The sequence below is a fragment of the Euprymna scolopes genome, chromosome 12 (assembly GCF_053919585.1).
Source record: "Euprymna scolopes isolate OS-2025 chromosome 12, ASM5391958v1, whole genome shotgun sequence".
In the NCBI taxonomy this organism is placed as follows: Eukaryota; Metazoa; Mollusca; class Cephalopoda; order Sepiida; family Sepiolidae; genus Euprymna; species Euprymna scolopes.
The window spans coordinates 19,712,421-19,735,075 of record NC_136493.1 but is presented as its reverse complement, the minus strand read 5'-3'; positions in this window follow the sequence as shown (position 1 = coordinate 19,735,075).

The window sequence follows — 22,655 nt, the reverse complement described above, 5'->3', positions numbered from 1 at the left end:
TGTAGTCAGCTGGAAAGCAGGAAAACGGAAGACAATTCCACAGGCGTGCAGTGTTAAGAAAGAAGCTTTATTCATGGAATCTACGTTTAGGTTTAGGCACAGATAAAGAGTGGGGGGAATTATTGATAGTGTTTTCAGCTAGATGAGTGTTTCTTGTGAAAGTTTGGCGAGGAGTGATCATAGACTGAAGCTCAGTCGAACACTTTCCATGAAAATAATATCTATAAAAGTGAACGTGTCTGTGTATCTGTGTAGCTGCGTGTCTGTGTGCCTGTGTACATTTCCTTACGCAATAACTCTGTCAATTTTACGTCTACAGACTCGAAATTTGATAATCATGGTTCTGAGATTTGGGAAAATCGATGTGATCGGTTTTTGGCCAGAAATTTGGCGATTAAGGGGTCAAAGTTCAACGATTTTACTTTTGAGAACTCTACCCATCTCCTCCGACAATTTTGGGTCTATGCACTTGAAATTTTAGATATAGATTCCTTGTGCATGGATCTAACTTAATAACTGGAGTTGAGCCCAAAACAATACAGTTTAAGGGGTCATAATAGGGGTAAAAGTTAAAAAAAATGACCTCTGCGGTCTCTTCCAAATTACTCAGACAATTTCTGTTCCAAATATTTTAAATTTTACATAAAGGGAATTCAGAGATAGGGCAAGATTTATCGTCAGTTTGGGTCGTACATATTTAGTTACCGATATATAGATGTATGTAAGTATTTCTGTTTGCATGTCTGCCTTAAACTTTCAGTAGAGGCGACGGATTCAGAAATTGTCTGAGTAATTTGGAAAAGAGCGCAGAGGTCAATTTTTTTTAATTTGACGCCTATTATGACCCCTTAATATTTATTGTTTTGGGCTCAAATGAAATTATTAAGTTAGATCCATGCACAAGAAACCTATATCTTAAATGTCAAGGTCTTAGTCACAAAATGGTCGGAGGAGTTTAGTAGAGTTCTCAAAAGTCAAATCGTTGAATTTTACCTCTTAATCGCCAAATTTCCAGCCAAACACCGATCACATCGATTTTCCCAAATCTCAGTACCATGTATATCAAATTTCGAGTCTGTAGACGTAAAATTTACAGAATTATTGCGTAGGGAAATGTACACACACATACACGTTCACTTATATATATATATATATATATATATATATATATATATATATATATATATATATATATATATATATATATATATATATATATATATCCTGATGTTTTAACTATTAGACACTATGGTAGAATGTTATATTAAACAAAATGTTAAAATTTAAATATTATTTCTCGCGGTTTGAATTGACCTTGAGATTGGTTCTTTGTTAGTCAGAGATGGCTTCGTGACTGGATTCGAAATTCCTGACCGGTAGAAATCGTGTCACCCCGCACTGATGATTACTGAAAAGATGAAACACTAGTGTAGGTAAGTGAAACTAACCTGTACTCCTCCATTCCCTCTAACCACTTCTACATGCCTGGTTATCTCCCACTCTACCGTAAGGACTCGGACAGAAATATGCATGGAGTTGGAGTCTATATTCGTACCCCCCCCTGACTAGCGGAATAAAACAAGAATCAGAAGACCAGGCCTTTATGTGCTTCAGACTAAATATGCAACACAATATTAGCTACTTTTATTTTATCTACCGCTCTCCCTCAAACCAAGACTGTACCCTAAGAAACAAAGTCTCAGACAGCATAGATATAGCACTCTCCCTCGATACTAGCGCACAAATACATGTATTTGGTGACTTCAATGCCCACCACAGTAACTGGCTAGGATTCTCTAATCACACAGACGTAGCTGGTAGCGCAACACATAGCTTCTCTATATCCCATTCCCTATCTCAAGTAGTTACATTTCCGACACGTTTCCCAGACCAGCAAGATCAACATGCCTCACTTCTAGATCTCTTTCTGACAACGGTTCCCAATGACTACAACAATTGCCCACAGCCCACTCGGGAATGCTGATCACGCTGTGATAATGGTAGAAATCAGCCTAAATTCTCGCCCTAAAACTGAAGACCCACTACTCAAAACAACGATGCATTACAAAAAAGATGATTGGGAAGCCATCAGGAAGCTCATCAGAGATGCCCCATGGCAAAACAGCTTTACTCTTCCAGCGGAACAGTGTGCAAATAAGACCACTGAATGGTTCAAACCTGCTATTGAAGCACATGTTCCCGCACGGAAATTCTAAAGCAAGCCCCACGCCCCCCAATGGTTTACTTCTGCTTGTGCAGCTGCCATTTGTCAAAGGCAGCATGCGTTCCGCAGATTGCACCGACATAAGTCCAGTTCAAATAAACAGAAGTGTATAGAAGCTAGAAATAATTGTAAGAGAGTGATAGACACAGCAAAGACAGATTACTCTGAAACCACCAGAAAACGCATCGAAACACAGAAATTAGGAACCCGGGATTTTTGGAAAATCTACAACAGCGTAGTAAATAATGGACAGTCAACTATTCCTCCACTATCAAACAATCACGAAGTTGCTTGCACGGCAACTGACAAGGCTATTCTGCTTGCCAGTCGGTTTGCCTCAAACTCCACACTGAACTCGGTACACCACTCACTCCCTGATTTTCCTCTGTGAACAGACGCCACACTAGACGATTTGAAAATCACCCCTTCTCAGGTACATGCTATTATAAAAAACCTAGACACCTCAAAAGCCTGTGGACCAGATCTCATCCCGGCTGTGCAATTAAAAAAATGCTCTGCCGAGGTTGCTCCAGTTCTGTCCAAACTTTACAATAAATGCCTTAACGGATCTTGTTTCCCGACTGCTGGAAAACCGCCTATGTGGTACCAGTCTTCAAGCATTCTGGTGAAAGAACTGACCCACTAAATTATCGCCTCATCAGCCTCCTCCCGCTTTTCGCCAAAATATTTGAATCCTTAGTTAATCAAGCCCTAGTCCAGCAACTAACAGTTGCTAAACTCCTGACTGACAAACAATATGGATTCAGGCAAGCCCGTTCAACAGCAGATATCTTAACTGTAGTTTCTGAACGTATATACCGTTCATTGGATAAAACAGGGGAGGGTAGAGCAGTGGCCCTTGATATATCGAAGGCTTTTGACAGGGTATGGCACGATGGTCTTCTAAGGAAAATTATATCATATGGAATTACTGGAAGAATTCATAATGTAATTAAATCCTTCTTAAGTAATAGAAAAATCAAAGTTGTCCTCGACTGTCGTGCATCCAAACAATATGACATAAATGCGGAGTACCTCAGGGGTCTATCCTTGGACATGTATTATTCCTGATATTCATTAATGACCTCCCTGATAAAATTGTTTCGGAGATGGGTATATTTGCCGATGACACCACTCTCTATAAAAGAAATGAGGGGAAAACAAATGAACACATATCCAAGGTAATGGCAGAAACACAAGAGGATGACCTCGAATCCGTAGTGGAATGGGGACAAAAACGGTAAGTCACATTCAATGCTGCTAAGACTAAGCTTGTTTCATTCACTAACTACAAGAAACCTTCTCTACCACCAATAGCAATGACCAAGAACACATTGCCTGAAAGTACTTCTTTTAAACTCCTCGGCCTAACGTTTACAGGGAATATGAACTGGAATAGATACATTGAGAGCATTTCCAAGGCTGCGGCGAGGAAGCTTGGCTCCATCTACGGTGCTAGAAAACTACTTACACCTGACAGTATCCTATACCTCTATAAGGAAACCATTCGCCCATGTATGGAGTACTGTTGTCACATCTGGGCTGGTGCAGCTGCTGCTTGTATCTCGCTCCGAGACAGGGTTCAAAAGAGAGTCGCCAACCTGATAGGTCCCGAACTGTCATCTAGGCTTCAGCCTCTGTCCCATCGACGAGATGTTGCATCCCTCTGACTGTTCTACAAATACTTTAATAGTGAATGCTCTGACGAACTGCAAACACTTGTACCTCCCCGACGTAACTACCCCCGACAAACCCGACAAGCTACTAAGACTCATCCCTTTACAGTAGAGATCCCTAGGTGCAAGAAACCCTTTTACTCCAATAGTTTCTTCCCCAGAACTGTGGGTCTTTGGAACTCCCTTCCGAGATTCTGCTTTCCCAACTTCAATATTATGCAGAAGCTCAAGTGTAATGTTAACAAACATCTTTCTACTTATCTCCCTTCTTAATGACCCCGCTGATTAAGTCCCTAATAGTAGCCCCCTGCTTAAAAGTCGCACTGTGTCTTGTTTGGGGTGAAGATTGAATAAAATAAAAATAATAATGTATGTATGTATGTATATATATATATTTATATATATATATATATATACATATATATATAGATATATAGATATATAGATATATATAGATATAGATATATACACATATATGTAGGTGTGTGTTTATACCTATATACATATAGATGTATATAACCATCGATATATACGCATACACCCCACACACATATATATATATATATATATATATATATATATATAGAGAGAGAGAGAGAGAGAGAGAGGAAGAAAGATAGATAGAGAGAAATTGTTTACTATACACACATACAGATTATGTTTATTGTAAATCTACACTCATAAAGACCCAGCTGATCAGACCAGACAAAAAATTAGCACCATTTTTGCCTAGATCAAGACTAATAATTACTGTAAATAGAAGATCTGTAGATGTTAATTAAACTCTGGAAATCCATTATCTGTACTTTTACTTCTTTTTTTATCTGGTGTGTTAAGAAACAGATCGAAAATGAGAGAAAAATTGTTAAATCATATTGTAGACACGTTTTACCGGAAGTGAGGGTCAGCTGATCGGGTCTGCGTGTGAGTCACGAGCTGGAGTCAGTGAGTTGGTGTTTGGACGTAGAGAAGAACAGACGGCTTAAGATGCAGCCCCCTCCCAGTGAAGGAGCGGGAACGCTGACGTGTGTAAAAATAAGAACCAAGCAAGCAAATATATTCACTTTCCATTCTTCTGCGGTCAACATCTTGAAGGTAAATAAAACTATATAAAACCAATTCATAGTCTTGGAATCAACGAATATTCGTCCAAAAAAGGTTTTCAGTCTCCCCCCCCCCAAGAACGAGATGAATTCCAGGTTGACAAGATCAACGACGCATAAAGAAGGCATGTCCAAAATACATGGTCTACACACACACACATACACACACACACAAAAGCATATGAACAATTAGATATGAATATATCACAAATAGACAGAACATTAGACGATCAGAGAACGGTGCCCCTTTTATGATAACAATGCAACAGGTGTGATTAGGTGGATGTCTCGGAATTGTGATTCCACTGCAAGATGTATGCAAATATGTAATCAATAATGCTGTATACTAAACGTTCTATACACCTGATATGTCTTCAATTGAGCACTCTTTACAAAACATAGGGATTTTTGTGGATCTATATCAAGGAAACTAAAGTGCATTATCATTGTATATATATATATATATATATATATATATATATCAATATATATATATATATATATATTAATTCCTAACTTAACGTTAATAACACTCTTACACTTAATTATTTGACATGTATTGCTAAGTAATAGCTGGCATATGCGAAAATGATTTCTTTAAATTTATTAAGGTGCAATATAATAAAAAGATAACATGCTTCTGGCACCTGAGGAATATAATCCGCTTAAAAAATAGACATATGCAAGAAATCTTGCGTAATGAAAATAATCTCATGAATGCTAAAAACAACGGCATTACATTAAATGAGAGAGAATTAAATGAATATTCATTTGGGAGATAAAAGGCGTATTTAGAGATCATTGGGCGATGAGATGCCTGTTGAAAATGTTATAATTTCAGGGAAACTGTTTTATAAGCTTCTTCCATCAAAAACAGCATAAAATAAACTGAGACGTAATAAAAGAACTCCAGCGATTAGATGTTAGAAGAGGTCAGAAGGTGAGAAATTTACACCATTTTCTTGTACGGTGAAATGGCCTTTATAAGTAGGGATATGACAACAGAATATTTTTTCATTTTTCTTTTTTTACCTTTGAGCATCTATCTGGCACAGCAAGACATAGTTAAACAACCGAGAACCACAATATAAAAACGTATAATATATTAACAAAGACACAAGCGGGAGTAAAGAGAAAGAAAAATGTATGCTGTTGTCCTAGCCCGATATATAAAAATTGAGAGTCCCGGAAACGACTCCCGTCATTACTTAAAAAAACGGCATTTAAAGCTATCATTACCTATAACTATATATAACTACATATAACTACCTATAGAGTAGCATCGTTTCTGGTGCGATTCACTGTCCGACTTAAAACGCTTTTATGCTTAGTTGAAATCACCATTTGCCAGTTTAAGGTAGTCAAATTTATTTTATTTAACGTCAAAGAATTAGAGTTCATATAGGAACGTTATTTTAATTTAAATAAAATTGAAAAAATGCATCAAGTGCCCTTGAAAACCAAACACAACGTAATATTAGGAAAATAAACAAACATCCTACCTGTTAGAAAATTATCACAAATATATTTCAGAGATATCCTCCATCTTCAGTGTGTTGGTTCTTTTTTTTCTTTGGAGAAAAAAGTATGTTTATAAAGAGCCGCGCGTTGTTTGTATCGGTTGTATTTTGAAACGTGTGAAGTGTGCGTAGGCAACCGATAATAACGTCAAAGAATGAGAGTTCATATAGAAACACCGTTTTAATTTGAATAACGTAATATTAGGAAAATAAACAAACATCCTACATGTTTGCTTTTAAAATTTAAAACATGGCAAAGAAGAGGTTAAACAAAGAACCAATGCACTGAAAATGGAGGATACCTCTGAAATATATTTGTGGTTTCCCTTTGAAGCGCACTTGATGCGTATTTTATTTTATTCAAATTAAAACATATGAACTCTCATTCTTTATTTTATTTATTTTACTTAATTTTTTTATGCATACTATTTGTACATATCTGAAGTAGAGTCCGAGATTAACTGATGCAATTAAGGCTATTTTTTTTAAAACATAATGCAAGTCACAACAACAAAAACCGCTAAAAATATGAGGAAAATAATCCATTAAATTCTCGTTGAGTTAGGACTTCTTAAACACTTTTGAATATTTTTGTTGTAATTATTTAGAAGATTTGTAACATATAATTATCCTGAATAGATTGTTCAGTAGTAATCGCGACATTAGATATAAGGAATTATTTTTTTTTAAAATAAATCAGGGTTGATATTCGATTAGTCAGATGAGAAGATAACGCTGTCAAAACGAAAGTATTTCTCCCTCGGGTGTTCTGTCTATCTATTAATCGATCTATCTCGCATTCAATTGTTACTTATCTCTCGCACTATCTCTCTATCTCTTTATCTCTCTCCCGTCCTCTCTGTCTGTCTGTCTGTCTGTTTGGCTGTTTCTCTCTCTCTTTCTCTCTCTCTCTCTCTCTCTCTCTCTCTCTCTCTATATATATATATATATATATATATATATATATATATATATATATATCGCTCTTGTTTCTTATTTTTCCTCTTCTCGCTATCACTATGTCTCTTCCCCGCCCTATACTTCTAGAGCTCTTTTGTTGTCTTAATGTCTCTTTTGCTCGCACGCGCTCTTTTTCACTCGCTCTAGGGAGTTAGAAAAACTTGTTTTCCTAAAATACTTCACAGTTTAGTGTTAGTTTATTACAGATGGAATCGCGTAAATGTTAATTATATCTATATATTTATAAAAGTGAACGTGTATGTCTGTCTGTGTGTCTGTCTGTCTTTGTACATTTCCCTACGCAATAACTCTGTCAATTTTTAGTCTATAGACTCGAAATTTGAAATACCGGGTACTGAGATTTGGGAAAATCGATGTGACGGGTGTCAGCCAGAAATATGGCTGTTAAGGGGTCAAATTTCAACGATTTGACCTTTAAGAACTCTACCAAACTCCTCCGACAATTTTGGGTCTAGACACTTGGAATTTTAGATATAGGTTCCTTGAACCTGGATCTAACTTAATAAAGTAATTTGAGCCTGAAACTATAAATTTTAAGGGGTCATAATAGGGGTCAAATTAAAAAAAAAATTACTCTTTTTTTTTTTGCTCAGCATACACCTCCAAACACCCGGGCAACGCCGGGCTGAAATGCTAGTCAAATAGAAAGGTAAATTTCTCAAGACAAAACTATCTCATTCTCATTCTGTCTCTCTTTCTTTCTCTCTCTCTCTATTTATCCATCCATCTTTCGATATATATATATATATATATATATACATATACATATATATATATATATATATATATATATATATATAGCATTTTCTTTTTGTCTCTCTCGATATCTCCATATCTTTCTAGCGTACTCTCTCTGTCGCTCTATCTCTATCTCTCCTTCAATCAATTTCCCTTTCTCTCCTTCCTCTCTCTCTCTCTCTCTCCCTCTTACGCTCGAAGTAGGAGAAGGAAATTGTTTTTATCACAAAATATTCAGTAGATATTGGTTTAGTACCGATAGAATGGGCGAATCTCGGATCATATATAATTGGTGTATAATATTGACCAAATGAAACCCTTTCGCTCTCGAACTTTCTCTCTATATCTACCTTTCTGTCTCTCCCCTAGTCTTGCTCTATTTCATTCTCGCTATCTATATCTCTCTTCCTCTATTTTTCGCGCACTTAATAAGGGACAATACTTCCTAAATATGTAGATAAATAAGTTTTTATTTTACTTTTTTTTGGACTCACCTTCAACTCAAAGAAGGTACACCACCAGTTAGACGTAAGGGGATACTAATTAGTGGCATGCATAAAAGGGGGTTTCGAGGTTGCTTTACGTTGCATTTGAATTTTGCAAATCAGTAGAGAAGCAGGTAGCAGGGAAGAAACTATTAGAGTATAAAGCTTTCTGGCATAAAGTGATATCAACAGTGAAAAGAGTGTGATTATTTGCTACGCAGATTCGTCGGGGATATGATCTCGAGGGGATACAATGTAAATGAATTCATGAAAGTACATCCTATTAAAATATTGTAAATTAGACACAATGGTGTAACACTGTGGCGATGGGGCATGGGCTGGAGCCTAGTTGACAAAGTAGGACCTATTAGATAAGGCCCACTTTTGGACCCTATCCAAGAAGGAAAGACTAGTGTAAGATGTACAAGCTCAGATCTGGAATCAATACTCCATTGACGAATGGTGGCCTTGAAGATATACAGGATAATCTCATGTGTAAGTAGTTTTTTATCAGGATAGACGGAGGTCATCTTCCCTGTACAGCCTTCGAAATGTCCTAAATATACTTGTTCCAGTTCATATTTCCTGAGAATTTTAAGCAGAGTAGTTTGAACAAAAGAATTCTCTGTTTTTACATGAATATTTGTAAGTTGAAGTGGCTCCTTGTAATTTTTAAAGGAGAGCAGCAGCATCTTACTCTCATTAACTGTTACCATCCGTATACGTCTCCATTCAACTACGGTCTTAATGGCAGTGCCTTAAGGATTTAGCTATTGTCTTGAGATTTGTGTACATCCGTTCTTCCCATATGCATTTTATATAGCGTTGTATAATCAATCACAATAATACCAGAGCAGGCATTGATAAATATCAGGAATAACGGTGGTTCAAAGATCGTCCCCCAGGACACTCCGGTATTAATGTTATGGTGCTTTGATGAACGTCTATCAATGACAACCTGAATGTTCTTATTGTCTAAAGAGGTTCTGATTTAGTAATCCTTCATGCCAGATTTTGTCAAAGGTTTTGGATATATCGAAATCTTACTACGCCTTATTCATTGGACGATATTTGCATTCATAGATGACTCTTAAAATATCTGCAGTAGAACGACGTTGCCGAAATCCATAATACTTGTCAAAAAGCAGATTATCTTTTGCAATGTGGTGGACTAACGAATTGAAAACTTTACGAAAAGAGATAGATGGGACTGATACGGCGGTAATTTAGAGGGTCGGTATTTTCGCCAGAAGTTTTGTTACACAGAGACAATTTTCCAGCTATGAGGGAAACAATTTAACGAGGAATTTATTGTTGAGTTTCGAAAGCACGATGAGTGTTTGTTGGCTGTGGGATTCAGTTGCAGGCGAATCGCCGAGCAAGCAATTCCGCTTTTTTGTTTGCGATGCATGCACCACTCTTGATATTTTAGCAGAGTTACTGATTGCCTTTTATTCACTACTATTATAAATGTTGCAGAGATCACGAGTTCCTATCTTCTGCGATTTTACGCGTTCCCTGGGTATTTCAGCATTCCTTTATTTGGCTTTAGCGATTACTCTCTTGCATCTATTCATTTTGTCTATGTTGGAGGCAGCTGGGGAACATGACTGTGTGTGTGGGCGAATGGGTCTTAGAGAAGCTCCCAGTAAAGCGTCCAGCTTCATCTGTGTAATCTAAGAAACCAAGCCAATTTTTATGATGGATACTAAAGTAACCAAAAACATGTATTTGGGCGTTACTATGTTAAGAGGATACTGCATCTATACTATCAAACACACGATTGTGAGTGAACGGTAGAGATAATATGAGTAACTAACACAGTGATAAAAGGCAAGTATAAAACACATAAACACCTGATAATTCGATTCCAGACGCTGGTCTCTAGTTAACAGGGGAGTTCTTCGAATATAAACTCCGAACCTGTGCACATGTCCATGCGAGTTCTTACGGCAGCTAGGGAGGTATCCTACCATGTTAAACGTGAAAGAGATGATGGAGATTTGTAGGGTTTTTTTTAATAAAATGCGAAACTATCCGGACAGTTTACTAACACGCAAGACTACATTTTCTAAATCGTCTGTAAGCCCACAGATATTTACGAATGCAAGCCCCAAGAGAGAAAGCGAATTGGTTTTGTTTGGGTGGTTGTCTGGTTTGATTGTAGTATTCGTGGGGTTGTAATTTCATTTTGATTTGTTTAATTTCAGGTTTGGCTAACGTATTGAGCAACGTGAGCAAGTTTAACGTCAAGTATACAAACACAATAGGTACATTAGCCGGGTGCTTCCGAGAATATTGGGGTCTTGTAAATAGTAATAGCCGTAATGTCTCTTTTCCATGTCCGACAGGGCACTACAACTACTCTGGTATTATAGAACTGATGATAGAGCAGCCTATCGAAGCACTACTGAAGAGTAAGGATGCCTGTATTGTCAGTCGGAAACAGAAGCCAGACAAACTATCAATCAAATACCTTCAATCGCCAAGACAAAAGCAACCCAGTCCAGCTGAATGAGCACCATTGACATGCAAGCAAACACAATTTGCTCAGTTGGTAAGAAAATGAGAGCAGTCGTGGACAGGGGATCGGCGTTGAATGCCCCAGGCAGGAAACAATGTAAAGCGCATGGCTGATCCGGGTAGCCCATGTTATTGTACTTCTGCTTCTCGCTAATAGACAAAGAAGAAATGTGAAACCGGCAATGCACACTATTACATGAGATGTAAACGCGGCTTATTCCTTTACAAATTATCCAAAATGTATCATCTTTGATTGTATTTCATTATTCAATTAATTCCATTTTTGTTTCTATTTGTAATTCTTTTATTATAAAAAGCAATAAATAGTAATTTACGTAAAGTACTGCTTATGTATTTTTACCAATAGGGTGACATGACCTTGCCAGTGATTGAACAATTGCACAAAAACTTTCACACTCCAATATTGTTATTCCCGCCTCCCCAATTCGTTTAATCGCCCACTTTTAAACCCAATGTCAATAGCTTACCTTTTCTTGTTAGGGACCAATCGCGCTGCACCAGAAGGAAGCCTACATGCCTATTGCAGGAGTTTAGTTCGTAATATATTTTAGTATACATCCCACTGTAGAAAACCATACTGTTGGTTTTATCAAAATATTTTTATGTATGATGGCATACATTTAATTTTAAAATCAAAACGTAAAATATCATTGCAAAAGTGTGTTTTAAACAGAAACATTCATTTCGAACGCGCTGTCATTTCCAAGAACCTACTGATGATTTTATATATTGAGCCTTTAGGCTTGTGTGCAAATACATCTCCTCAAATATAATTGTGATGTTAGACTATATAAGGTGTATAGTGGTAAAATCGCCACTTTCTTCTTTAATCGTCTTTTTTTCTATTATTGCTTATTGGTACTTATCGAAGACATTCTGATACGAAACATACTTTTGAACACTGCAATACACTAAGAGCCTCTGTGTAAAATTTCATTAAAAAATCAGCCCAGCTATTTTGGAATCCATAGGGAACGAACTCACGGGCATACACATTCTTTTTATATAATAGTAGACAGTAAAATAATGTTTTTTTTTCTAATAAGAGTGCCAAAAAAGTATTCCGTTGTTATAATAATTGTTTTAGATAAGAGTTTAACCAGTTATGTTATTATTACGGTTGTGACAACAGCATATTCTTTTCATTGGTTTGACTCTTGAATATTTATCCGTTTATATAGTATATGTTTTTTATATTGACGGTTGTGGTTCTCGTTTGATTAAGTGCATCTAACTGTATCGGATATATACCGGAGAGTCCAAAGAATGAAAAGAATGTTCTGGTGCCATAGCCCTAGTTATTATACACTACTGGTGTTTTCATTTAAAATATCTATTCGATTAATATGCAGAATTAACAGCTCCTGAGAGCCCAGATTGGACTTATTTTTCGGTTCAGCCCTTTTCGAACTGCATTGTTCAATGTAGTGATAGTAAATGTCTCCCAAAACTGTTTATATTTGAGGAGTTTATTAGTTTATTCATTTGTTCATACAATGCATTCTGTTTTTATATTGTCACTCTGAGTAATTCGGATGACATCGAATAACCGTTTATTGTCCTGAAGTTAAGCTTTAATGTATTTTATGTTTGTTTTTTACCGGTTACAAAGATGCTATCTCATCCTAAAGAAATGATCTAATAAGCATTTAAAGTTTAATACCTGAAGATATTCTATACGTTAACGCTGAATCTGATGTGATGCATGGAGACTTGTATACGTTAAAATAACTGTAATATTTTACTTTCCTGATTTTATGTGTTAAATTCATAAAACAAAATTTATTGATGCTAATAGATATACTGATTAAAAGTCGGTGGTAGCTGTAAGTGTAATGATTAGTGTTGGGCCTCTCGAAACAAAATTTTAAACCATGTTTCTTCATGATAGAAATTGTGATACATTATTTCTATATTTGCGCGCTAAGTATACCAAACTGGTTAAATGAACACGGTATTTTATTGAATAAATTACCGCAGTGAAATGAACGGCTATTGTAGTACGAGTTGATGAAATGATAGAAACTACGAAAAATATACTAAATAAAATTTTTAAAAATCGATTTGGATATTGATCGACAAAAAATGAAACTCCGTCTATATTCGTAATATCAGGTTTTACCAATGTTTTTTTTGCCGATATAATTGCACTTTTAATATGGAAATGTGTGTGTGTGTGTTTTAGAATCTTTACTCGTAATAATAAGCACTTTCGCTCTTTACAACTTGTCAACAAGATTATAAATGCGTGTTAATCTATTAAGGTTAGATGGCATGAATCTAACACATGTGTACAGCTCAGATCGTCTAAATCGTTTTGTAATTCGCGAAATAAAACATAATCTAGTGGGGCGAGTTAAGGAGAATATCCATGATGTCAGTACAGGTACGGTAATTGTATCGGAATCGGGGAAAATATTGGAATCATCCCATCAGACACACATACATCAAACACCAACACACACAGACATATATATATATATATATATATATATATATATATATATATATATATATATATATATATATATATACATCACCAACATCATGCAGTCCGTGAATCTTGAGGATGACTTGTTGGTGCCTCAGTGTTTTATCCCTCTGTTTTGGCGTAGTCTAACTCCATCACAACAGGACTTTCCATCTTGGCTCCAAACTTGCTTGCAGTTTAAGTGCCGAATCTGTTGCGCATCGGATAGACACGCTCTGAACCTCCAATGCTCATGCCAGTGGAGCGAACCTGCGACGACTTGCAGCAGAGGAGGCCGCAGCTTCTGTCCGAAAGTAATCTCAGTGAGGTAAACAGTCGCCCTATCGTGTCCGCTACTACGCCTTTTCTTTCTCGAATTGGTTCCATAGCATTATAAGGAAAATTGCAAAATATCAGTAGGATTTGAAGTCAGTTCTCATCTCTTAGGCGTTTGCTGTAATAAGGCCCACAATGCAATGACGTTTAATTTTGGCGTTGGTTCTCCTAATCTTCACCAGGAAAAGGCACCCGCAAGACAAGAGGTTGTGTGCGAGGGCATGCACACACATCGGTGGGTCAGAACACATCACCTTTGGGGTCCCTTACTACTCTGAGATCTCCTACAAGTTTATCCCGGGGCCGCAAGTTTCCCAGTTACCGTGTGTGGCCAATGTGAAGACACTATAGAAGTCTCGATGATGGAAAGGCTATGTACTGGTTGGGAAGACTTATGCATGACTTCTCATTGTCACCAAGAGGTTAGCCAGCGATGTTAGCTGGAAGCGAAAAGGCATGCAAGTATGAACTAAATACTAACTTATACCAAAACACTAGACGAATCACATCCCCTGCAGGATTAAGAATCCAAACACACACATTGGTTAGCAACATGTTAAATAGTCATACTCCTAATAGTTGTTTAGTCAGTTGTGCTGTGTAAGGTCGTGCATTGTCATGTTGGAAGATTATAACTTTTGTGTATAATAATGAATGCAGTTTTCGGCTCAAAATCGATGAGAATACAACGAAAGATGCTTTTATAATTTGAAAGAAGTATATATACAATAAATCATGGTTAAGGGTTTAATTTTAAACAACATGAATGAAGTGAATATAACCCGATACAACTTGTGTACTTACCTTATGCCTACTCATTGATCAAGTAAATAAAAAGAAACCATTGATTATAAATGCTTTCTGTATAAAGTATCCTGGTTTATAGACTAGAGAGCACTCTTTCATTATATCTATCTCTCTCTCTCTCTCTCTCTCTCTCTCTCTATATATATATATATATATATATATATATATATATATATATATATATATATATAGTCATCCAGATAAAGTACTGTTTCGCTGTATCACAGCTCATCAGTACGGCGAGACAGGCAACTACCTAAAGACAAGATCGAAACCAGACCGCTCGAGCGACAGTCAAGGCTTCGAACCGGCAGCTGCTGTTCGGACAGTAAATTTACGATGTTTTGATGTCGCCCGAATACCTAATCTCGCTTTGTTTACAAAAATAGAATAGGGACGTATGTGTGCGTGTATATATATATATATATATATATATATATATATATATATATATATATATATATATATATATATATATATATATACATATATATATATATATATATATATATATATATATAATGTAGGTTGATAACTAAACTAATATTTGTATCAGCAGACCTTTGATGAAAAGCCGTAAAATAGTAAATTACAGAACCAAATATTGCTGTAATCGATGCGTTTTTCCTTTTCGATTTGATGTTCATGATCAATATTTATTGAGTAGATAATGAATATCCTCATCGATTAATGCCGGTGTAAATAATTTCCGGTTGCAATTAGCTTAAATTGATTGCTTTATTGATCAAAGAAAAAAGAAACACATTAATAGTCAGACATAAAACTGAATACAATAAAAAGCTAAATAGGATAACAAAGTTAAAAAGCAGACGTATGAGGGATTTACTTGAACAAATGAAACTATATAACGTTTGATATAAAAAGATACGACAAAATACGTCGTTTAAATTAAGCCAAAAATCGGCAAAATTACAATGAATGAAATAAATTTAATGAAAAGATCATTTTATTTTTCACTTACATTTTTGAATAATTTATTGAAAACAAAAGCTCATATAGTAAACAGTTTTATTATTATTTACATAGAGATAGTTCTTTCAAACTTATGTACTCGCAATTTATGGTCCTAAAATTAACTATCTCATGGACGTTTTAAAATTAAGGGGAAACGTAAATTATCGTACAATTTTGTTTCTTCCTCTTTCGTCTCTGCATGACTTCAGGATATTATTTCCACACACACACATACACACACACACACACACACACACACACACACACACATATATATATATATATATATATATATATATATATATATATATATAGTTTTAACAAATTCAAGACATAAAGGAATGAATTGATTGCAACAAATAGTGTACTTCATCGTTATTTGATGTCTTGATTTTGCTAAAACAACATATGAATGCTCAGTTGCAAAGATGGTAATTTTGGAGATTACAATTTAAGGCATCTTGTTTTGTGTTCTTAAAATTTATTTGTATATGGACGGTTACTGAATTATCAATTATATAAACTAAATAAAATTCGGAATACTATAATATGTGTGTGTATGTGCGTGTATGTGTGGGTGGGGGTGTATTTGTTAGTTACACAGTCTTCTATACAAACGAATCTTCTGCCGCCGTTTTTCTCTTTCACCTAAGGTCGGTCAACATCGTCTGTTGGGTGTAGTGCATTATGCATAATCATAACTTTCCTTGTCTTTTGGTCGAGCTCTCTCAGTTCTTCTTTAATCAACCTCCTGAACGATCCAGTGTATTTTACTAGTTATACTGCCCGTGGGTTTATTCCTTTCATTAGGTTTATGCTATATAATTAAGTTTCCATGAGTTTTCTTGTTTTCGTGAGGTATTCCTTTCCAACACCCTCTTTCATTTCTATTGCTTTGATGGTGTCTGCTTCCAGGACACCTTAGTGTGTATAAGTGTCACGTTTCCCTAGTGTTCTCATCTCCGCTTGGTTGGGTATTTCCCTGCTTTCTGTCGTCTCCAGTTTTCCCTTTCGTATAACTACTAGTGCGCTCTTTTCCATATCAAACTCCATGTATTATTGTTATTATTATTATTATTATTATTATTATTATTATTATTATTATTATTATTATTGTTATTATTATTATTGTTGTTATTATTATTGTTGTTGTTGTTGTTGTTGTTGTTGCTGCTGCTGTTGTTTTTGTTGTTATAATTTTATTACTTTATTTTACCATTCTTGTATTATGAATTAATTCATTAACGTTAACGCCAAATATTAAGAAAAAAGTAATGTATGTAGACAGAAAACAAGGAATAAAATACAGAATTAATGCTCTATCTTACTTTAATTAGGAAACTCTGATCTAACTTTCTAGAAAATTAGATACTAATCCCCGCAAAATCGATATTTATCATCCGTTTAATATTTGATTCCGACTTCTACTTATTCCTTGTGAATATGTTTTGCTTTTCTTTTTTTTAATATTTCCAGTCTATTTTTACCTAGCATGTCCAATTTTATTTGCAGCCATTTTCTCTGTCCATATGCTCAACCTTTGTTTCTATACACGTCCTTTCCCAACTTTTAACCGCTTACCCCCGCTCAACCTCCTATTTCTTCTCTGTAAATATTTCCCGTTAGCTTCCATCTCCTCATATTTATAACCTTGAATTCTGCCTTTTTCGTTATCTACTCTTTTTTTGTAGACTCTGCCCTTATTCTTACACTTTCTAGTATATATGCCACATAATTACTTCCCTTCCCTTAAAATTTATAATATTTTATTTTAAGTAAACGTAACTTATTTCGTTCTCTTAATTCATGGACAGATTTCTTCTGTGTAAATAACCAGGTTTAAGTCGTCTGACTTGTGGTGTTACCAAACCATCCGTCCGAAACATTAGCATGCCCAATGTAGCGACATTAGTAATTATATATACATATATATATATATATATATATATATATATATATATATATATATATATATATATATATATATATGAACGAGGTTCCTTCAATATTTTCCAGACATTATTTTCATAGGCATTTTACATCGTCATAGACTTTTGATTAAGTGCGTTTATGCAATACATCTTATGAGATGATTGCCTATTTATATGATTTTAGTTCAAATAAACAGCGCCTGCAGGAATTGAAATACACCTTATTTAAGTCTGATTTTCGCAGCTGTTGAATTTTATAAATACAATCTGTATTTGGGAAGAATGTTGAAGAAATCTATGCAATAAAAACATGTTTAAAAATTGGAAAAATGCCACAGAAATGTATGGAATGCTTCAAACTGCTACTGGATTACATTGCATATCTCGAGCTACAGTTAACGAGAGGCATGAGATTAAAAGAAAAGCAGGGAGTTTGTGAAGGCTCGTGAGATATGTAAGAAGAGTAAGGAAGTCAGAAAACCAGAGTTGATTGGCCAAACAAAGGCTTTAATCGATAAGGACCGTCCTATTCCAAGAGAGACAATAAGTACAAAGTATTATGTCAATTATTCCAGATGCGGAAAATTTGTGCGAAACTTGTCCCAACGGTGCCCTGAGGAGATCAGAAAGAAAGTCGTTGTCATGATTGGGATGCACATCATAACAGTTGCTCACCCTCTCTATAATCAAGACGTTGCTCTCCGTGACTTTGGCTAATGCTCTATATTAACGATAAATTATAGAAGCTGTCGTTATGAGACACCTGAGGAGATGGAAGAAATTGTGCCAATGATCACTGACATTTTACACGAAAGGACATCCATATGGAGGAGATTATTCGAAGGGGACTATCAATAAAATGGACATACGAAAAATGTCTGGAACTTTTTGAAGACACCTTGTATTTGATTTACGCATTGGTTACTTTGTATATAAATGTATATGCTAGAATGCTAGGTGTAACGAATTTACACAATCTGAAGATAATTAAACATATTACAGTAGAACGACTGTGCATAAATAGCTGGTAATAATACAATATATAGATCTATTTTTTTAATATTTGTTACATTTTATTATGTATTAAATTGCGTGAGATTTGTCTGATAATAGGGTATTTCTGAAAACACATCTTCATATATGTATTACATTTGATTTTACTATTGTTTTAGTGTGGTAGATCCTCTATTACCTTTGTTAATTAACTCATGTATGTATATATATATATATATATATATATATATATATATATATGCATATATATATATATATATATATATATATATATATATATATATATATATTGGTGAAGGATAGTGAGAGATGTAAGAAGAGAAAGGAAGTCAGAAAACCAGAGTTGATTGGCCAATTAAAGAATTTAATAGATAAGGGCCGTCGTGTTTTTAGAGAGACAAGAAGTGCGCAGTCTGATGTCAATTATTCCAGATGAGAGAAATTTGTCGCGACGCTTGTCCCAACGGTTCCCAGAGGAGATCAGAAAAAAGCCGTTGTCATGAGTGTGTTTTTTTAATATTAATTCTATTTTTGATCCTTCCCATCGTCCGAATAATAGTCTTCACGTCTGGCATGAACTGGCTGATGTAATCCCCATATTTATCATAAGTTCAAGTACTTTCCAGTCCTTCAGGATTTATCGTCAGGGATAAATTAATGTAACTGGTTTGAACAATTTAAAAAGGTATTTGTTTCTCTCTCCAGTATTTAATTATCCATCTATGTTAATTATTAATCTTTTTGTCTATTGGTAAAAATTGGTATATTATTAACACTTTCATTCCATTGGTTTAAATTAATATCATACTGAAATGTTTTCAAAATTATTAAAATGAGTAACTCCTCTAACACTTCTGAATGCCATTAATGTTGCTAAATTTTATTTTATTATAAGTCGTTATTTTATTTTATTAGTAATATTTCTAGTATTTAAAGTTTCCGTTTATTATTGTTTTGTCGCATACGTGTGTAGCCAAGTAAAATGTTTCTAAATTGGGACATGACTTGTTTGTTAGTGAAGTGGTTAAATATAACATTGTTTTCTGAGAGATGCATAGTTAATCCCCTCGAAAATGTTATGGTAGTCAAACTTATATATATATATATATATATATATATATATATATATATATATATATATATATATATATATATATATATATATATACCCACACTTTAATTTTATTGTAAGAGGCACAGTCTCCCAAAAGGCATTCGTGTTCATATAATAAGTTAGTCATATCAAGCAGTTCAGTCGAACGGGGAGAAGTTATTAATTATAATCAGGTTAGATATATATATATATATATATAGTTAATGGATATAGTAATATATATTCATGTAATTGTGTGCATATAATATATATTAAAAACATGTTTATGACATTTCTATTTATTTCGATATTCTTATAATTTACATATAACAGTACAAACTATCCCCAATAAGACGCACACACACGCTTGCACACACCTATAGTTTTACTTGATATGTTGAAAAAATCAATAAATTCTTTAATCATAAATATATGAAATCTGAAGTGAAATATAATATGATAATCTATTTATTATAAATTCCCCAAATGTTCAAGTAACACTGACAGCTTTGTAAAAATTGATCTTGCAACAGATTTCAAATGTGGGGGTGCCAAATTGGTTCAAGGGAAAATTATTCCCAACTCGCATTAGGGTAAAAATGCAATTTTCGTGAATAATTTAATTCATTCACAACGTGTCACGAAAACAAAAATAACATCTAAATAAATCGCGATATATCCTAACAGTGGGCGAGATGGACCAACGGATAAAGAGGTCAGGCTCATTACCGAGGGGTCCCGATTTCGAATCTCGCTAGATTCAGCAATTCTGATGTGTCGTAGACGACGAAACACGTGCCAGTGGATAATTATATTTAAAAATAATATATATATATATATATATATATATATATATATATATATATATATATATATATATATATATACCGCTCCCCATGTGAGGTGACCAAATTTGCTGAAGGGAAAATTATTGCAAACTCGAATTTAGGTAAAACTGCAATTTTCGTGAATAAATGAATTCATTCAAAACGTATCGCAAAAACAAAAACAAATGATAGGTAAATAAATCGCGACCAGATAACCCAGCGGATATAGAGGTTTGGCTCATTACCGATTTCGAATCTCCTTAGATTCAGCCACTCTGATGAGTTGTAGACGACGAAACACGTGTCAGTAGGTATTTATTTTAAAAATAATACACGCGCACACACACACACACACACACACACACACATATATATATATATATATATATATATATATATATATATATATATATATATATATGAAGAAAATTCTCCGTCTGTGTGTGTGTGTATTTCCCTTCAAAACTACTCTTTCACTTTTCAGTCTACAGATTCGTGATTTCACAATTGGAGTATTAAGATTTGGCAACATCTTATTAATCGGTTATCGGCCAGGAATTTTGCTGTTAAATGGTAAAATTTCAACGATATCACCTTTGAGAACTCTCCAAAACCTCTCCGCCAAAGTTGGGTATAAACACGGTAAATTTTACATGTAGGTTACTTGGACATGGAACAAACTTTTTCATTTTACTTGAGTCCAAAACAATAAATGATAATTGGTAAAAATGGGGCTTCAATTAAAAAAGAATATTCTTTCTGTGATTTCTACTAAATTTTTCGTTTAAACACTTGAAATTTTACATGAAGTGTACTTAGATATAAGAACAGCTTTTAAATCGGTTTTTGGGCGAGAATTGGGCTGTCAAACTAATCGACCAATTTAGGGTCTAAACATTTGAAATTTTACATAAAGGGTATTCAGACATGCAGCAAGCTTTGTAATTATTTTCCGGCGCACGTGATAACTATCTTTCTGGGGTCATCGTCAAAAATAAAACATTTGTCTTGATCTCATATCGGAAATTTCAAAATTTATAAACACATGTCTCCTACAACTGCTAGATTTCTTGTACATTTTTCTTCGGTTAATCTTCCTTGAACAAATAACTTCATGTGATTTTTTTATATACAACTTACAAGCTTCAAAGGCGTTTAAATTTATATCACAAATAGCTGAAATACTTGCATCTGGCTTTTGTATACAACTAATTTTGTTCTGTCTTCAATTTTAATATACAGGGTGCATGCACTCTTTAAATGACCATAAAACCAACATTTATTATAACACAAAAAGGTTTCTTATATAAAAATACTGCGAACCAATATAGAAATCAACTAATTATCGAAAGTGTTCATAATTGGTCATTATGGTCCATGAACGGCTGACAACGCTCACTGATTGAATCGAAAACGTTCCTAATTAGTTCAATGGGTATGTTGACACATCTTCTTTCAGTGGCTGCTTTAAACTCATTTATTAAAGCTCGTTTTTGTGGGGTAAACCTCGTGTTTAACATACCCTAACGTCTCTGTCCTCAAAAAGAGAGAAATCTAGGGGGGGATCAAATCCGGTGAACTTTGACAGTGCTCGATACTTCCTCTACGTCCTTAATATCTGTTTCCCAGATGACTATCAAGAACTGCTCTTACGTCATGATGATAGTGGGGGAGTGGTTTATTCTGCTGGAGGTGGCAGTCTTTATTCCTAAACATCTATTTGAAACGTTGCATAGCGTATTCATGTAGCAAGCTGAGATAATTTAAAGAGTGTATACATTATATTTGGACAAACTTTATAATAATGTCTATGTGCACCTTACCCATTCAAATAAATACACACGACGTATATGCTGTTTATATACATTTATACAGTAAGGTGTGTATACACGCGGTCGAGCTACATTTAAGGAGCCTTAAGTTGTGTATAA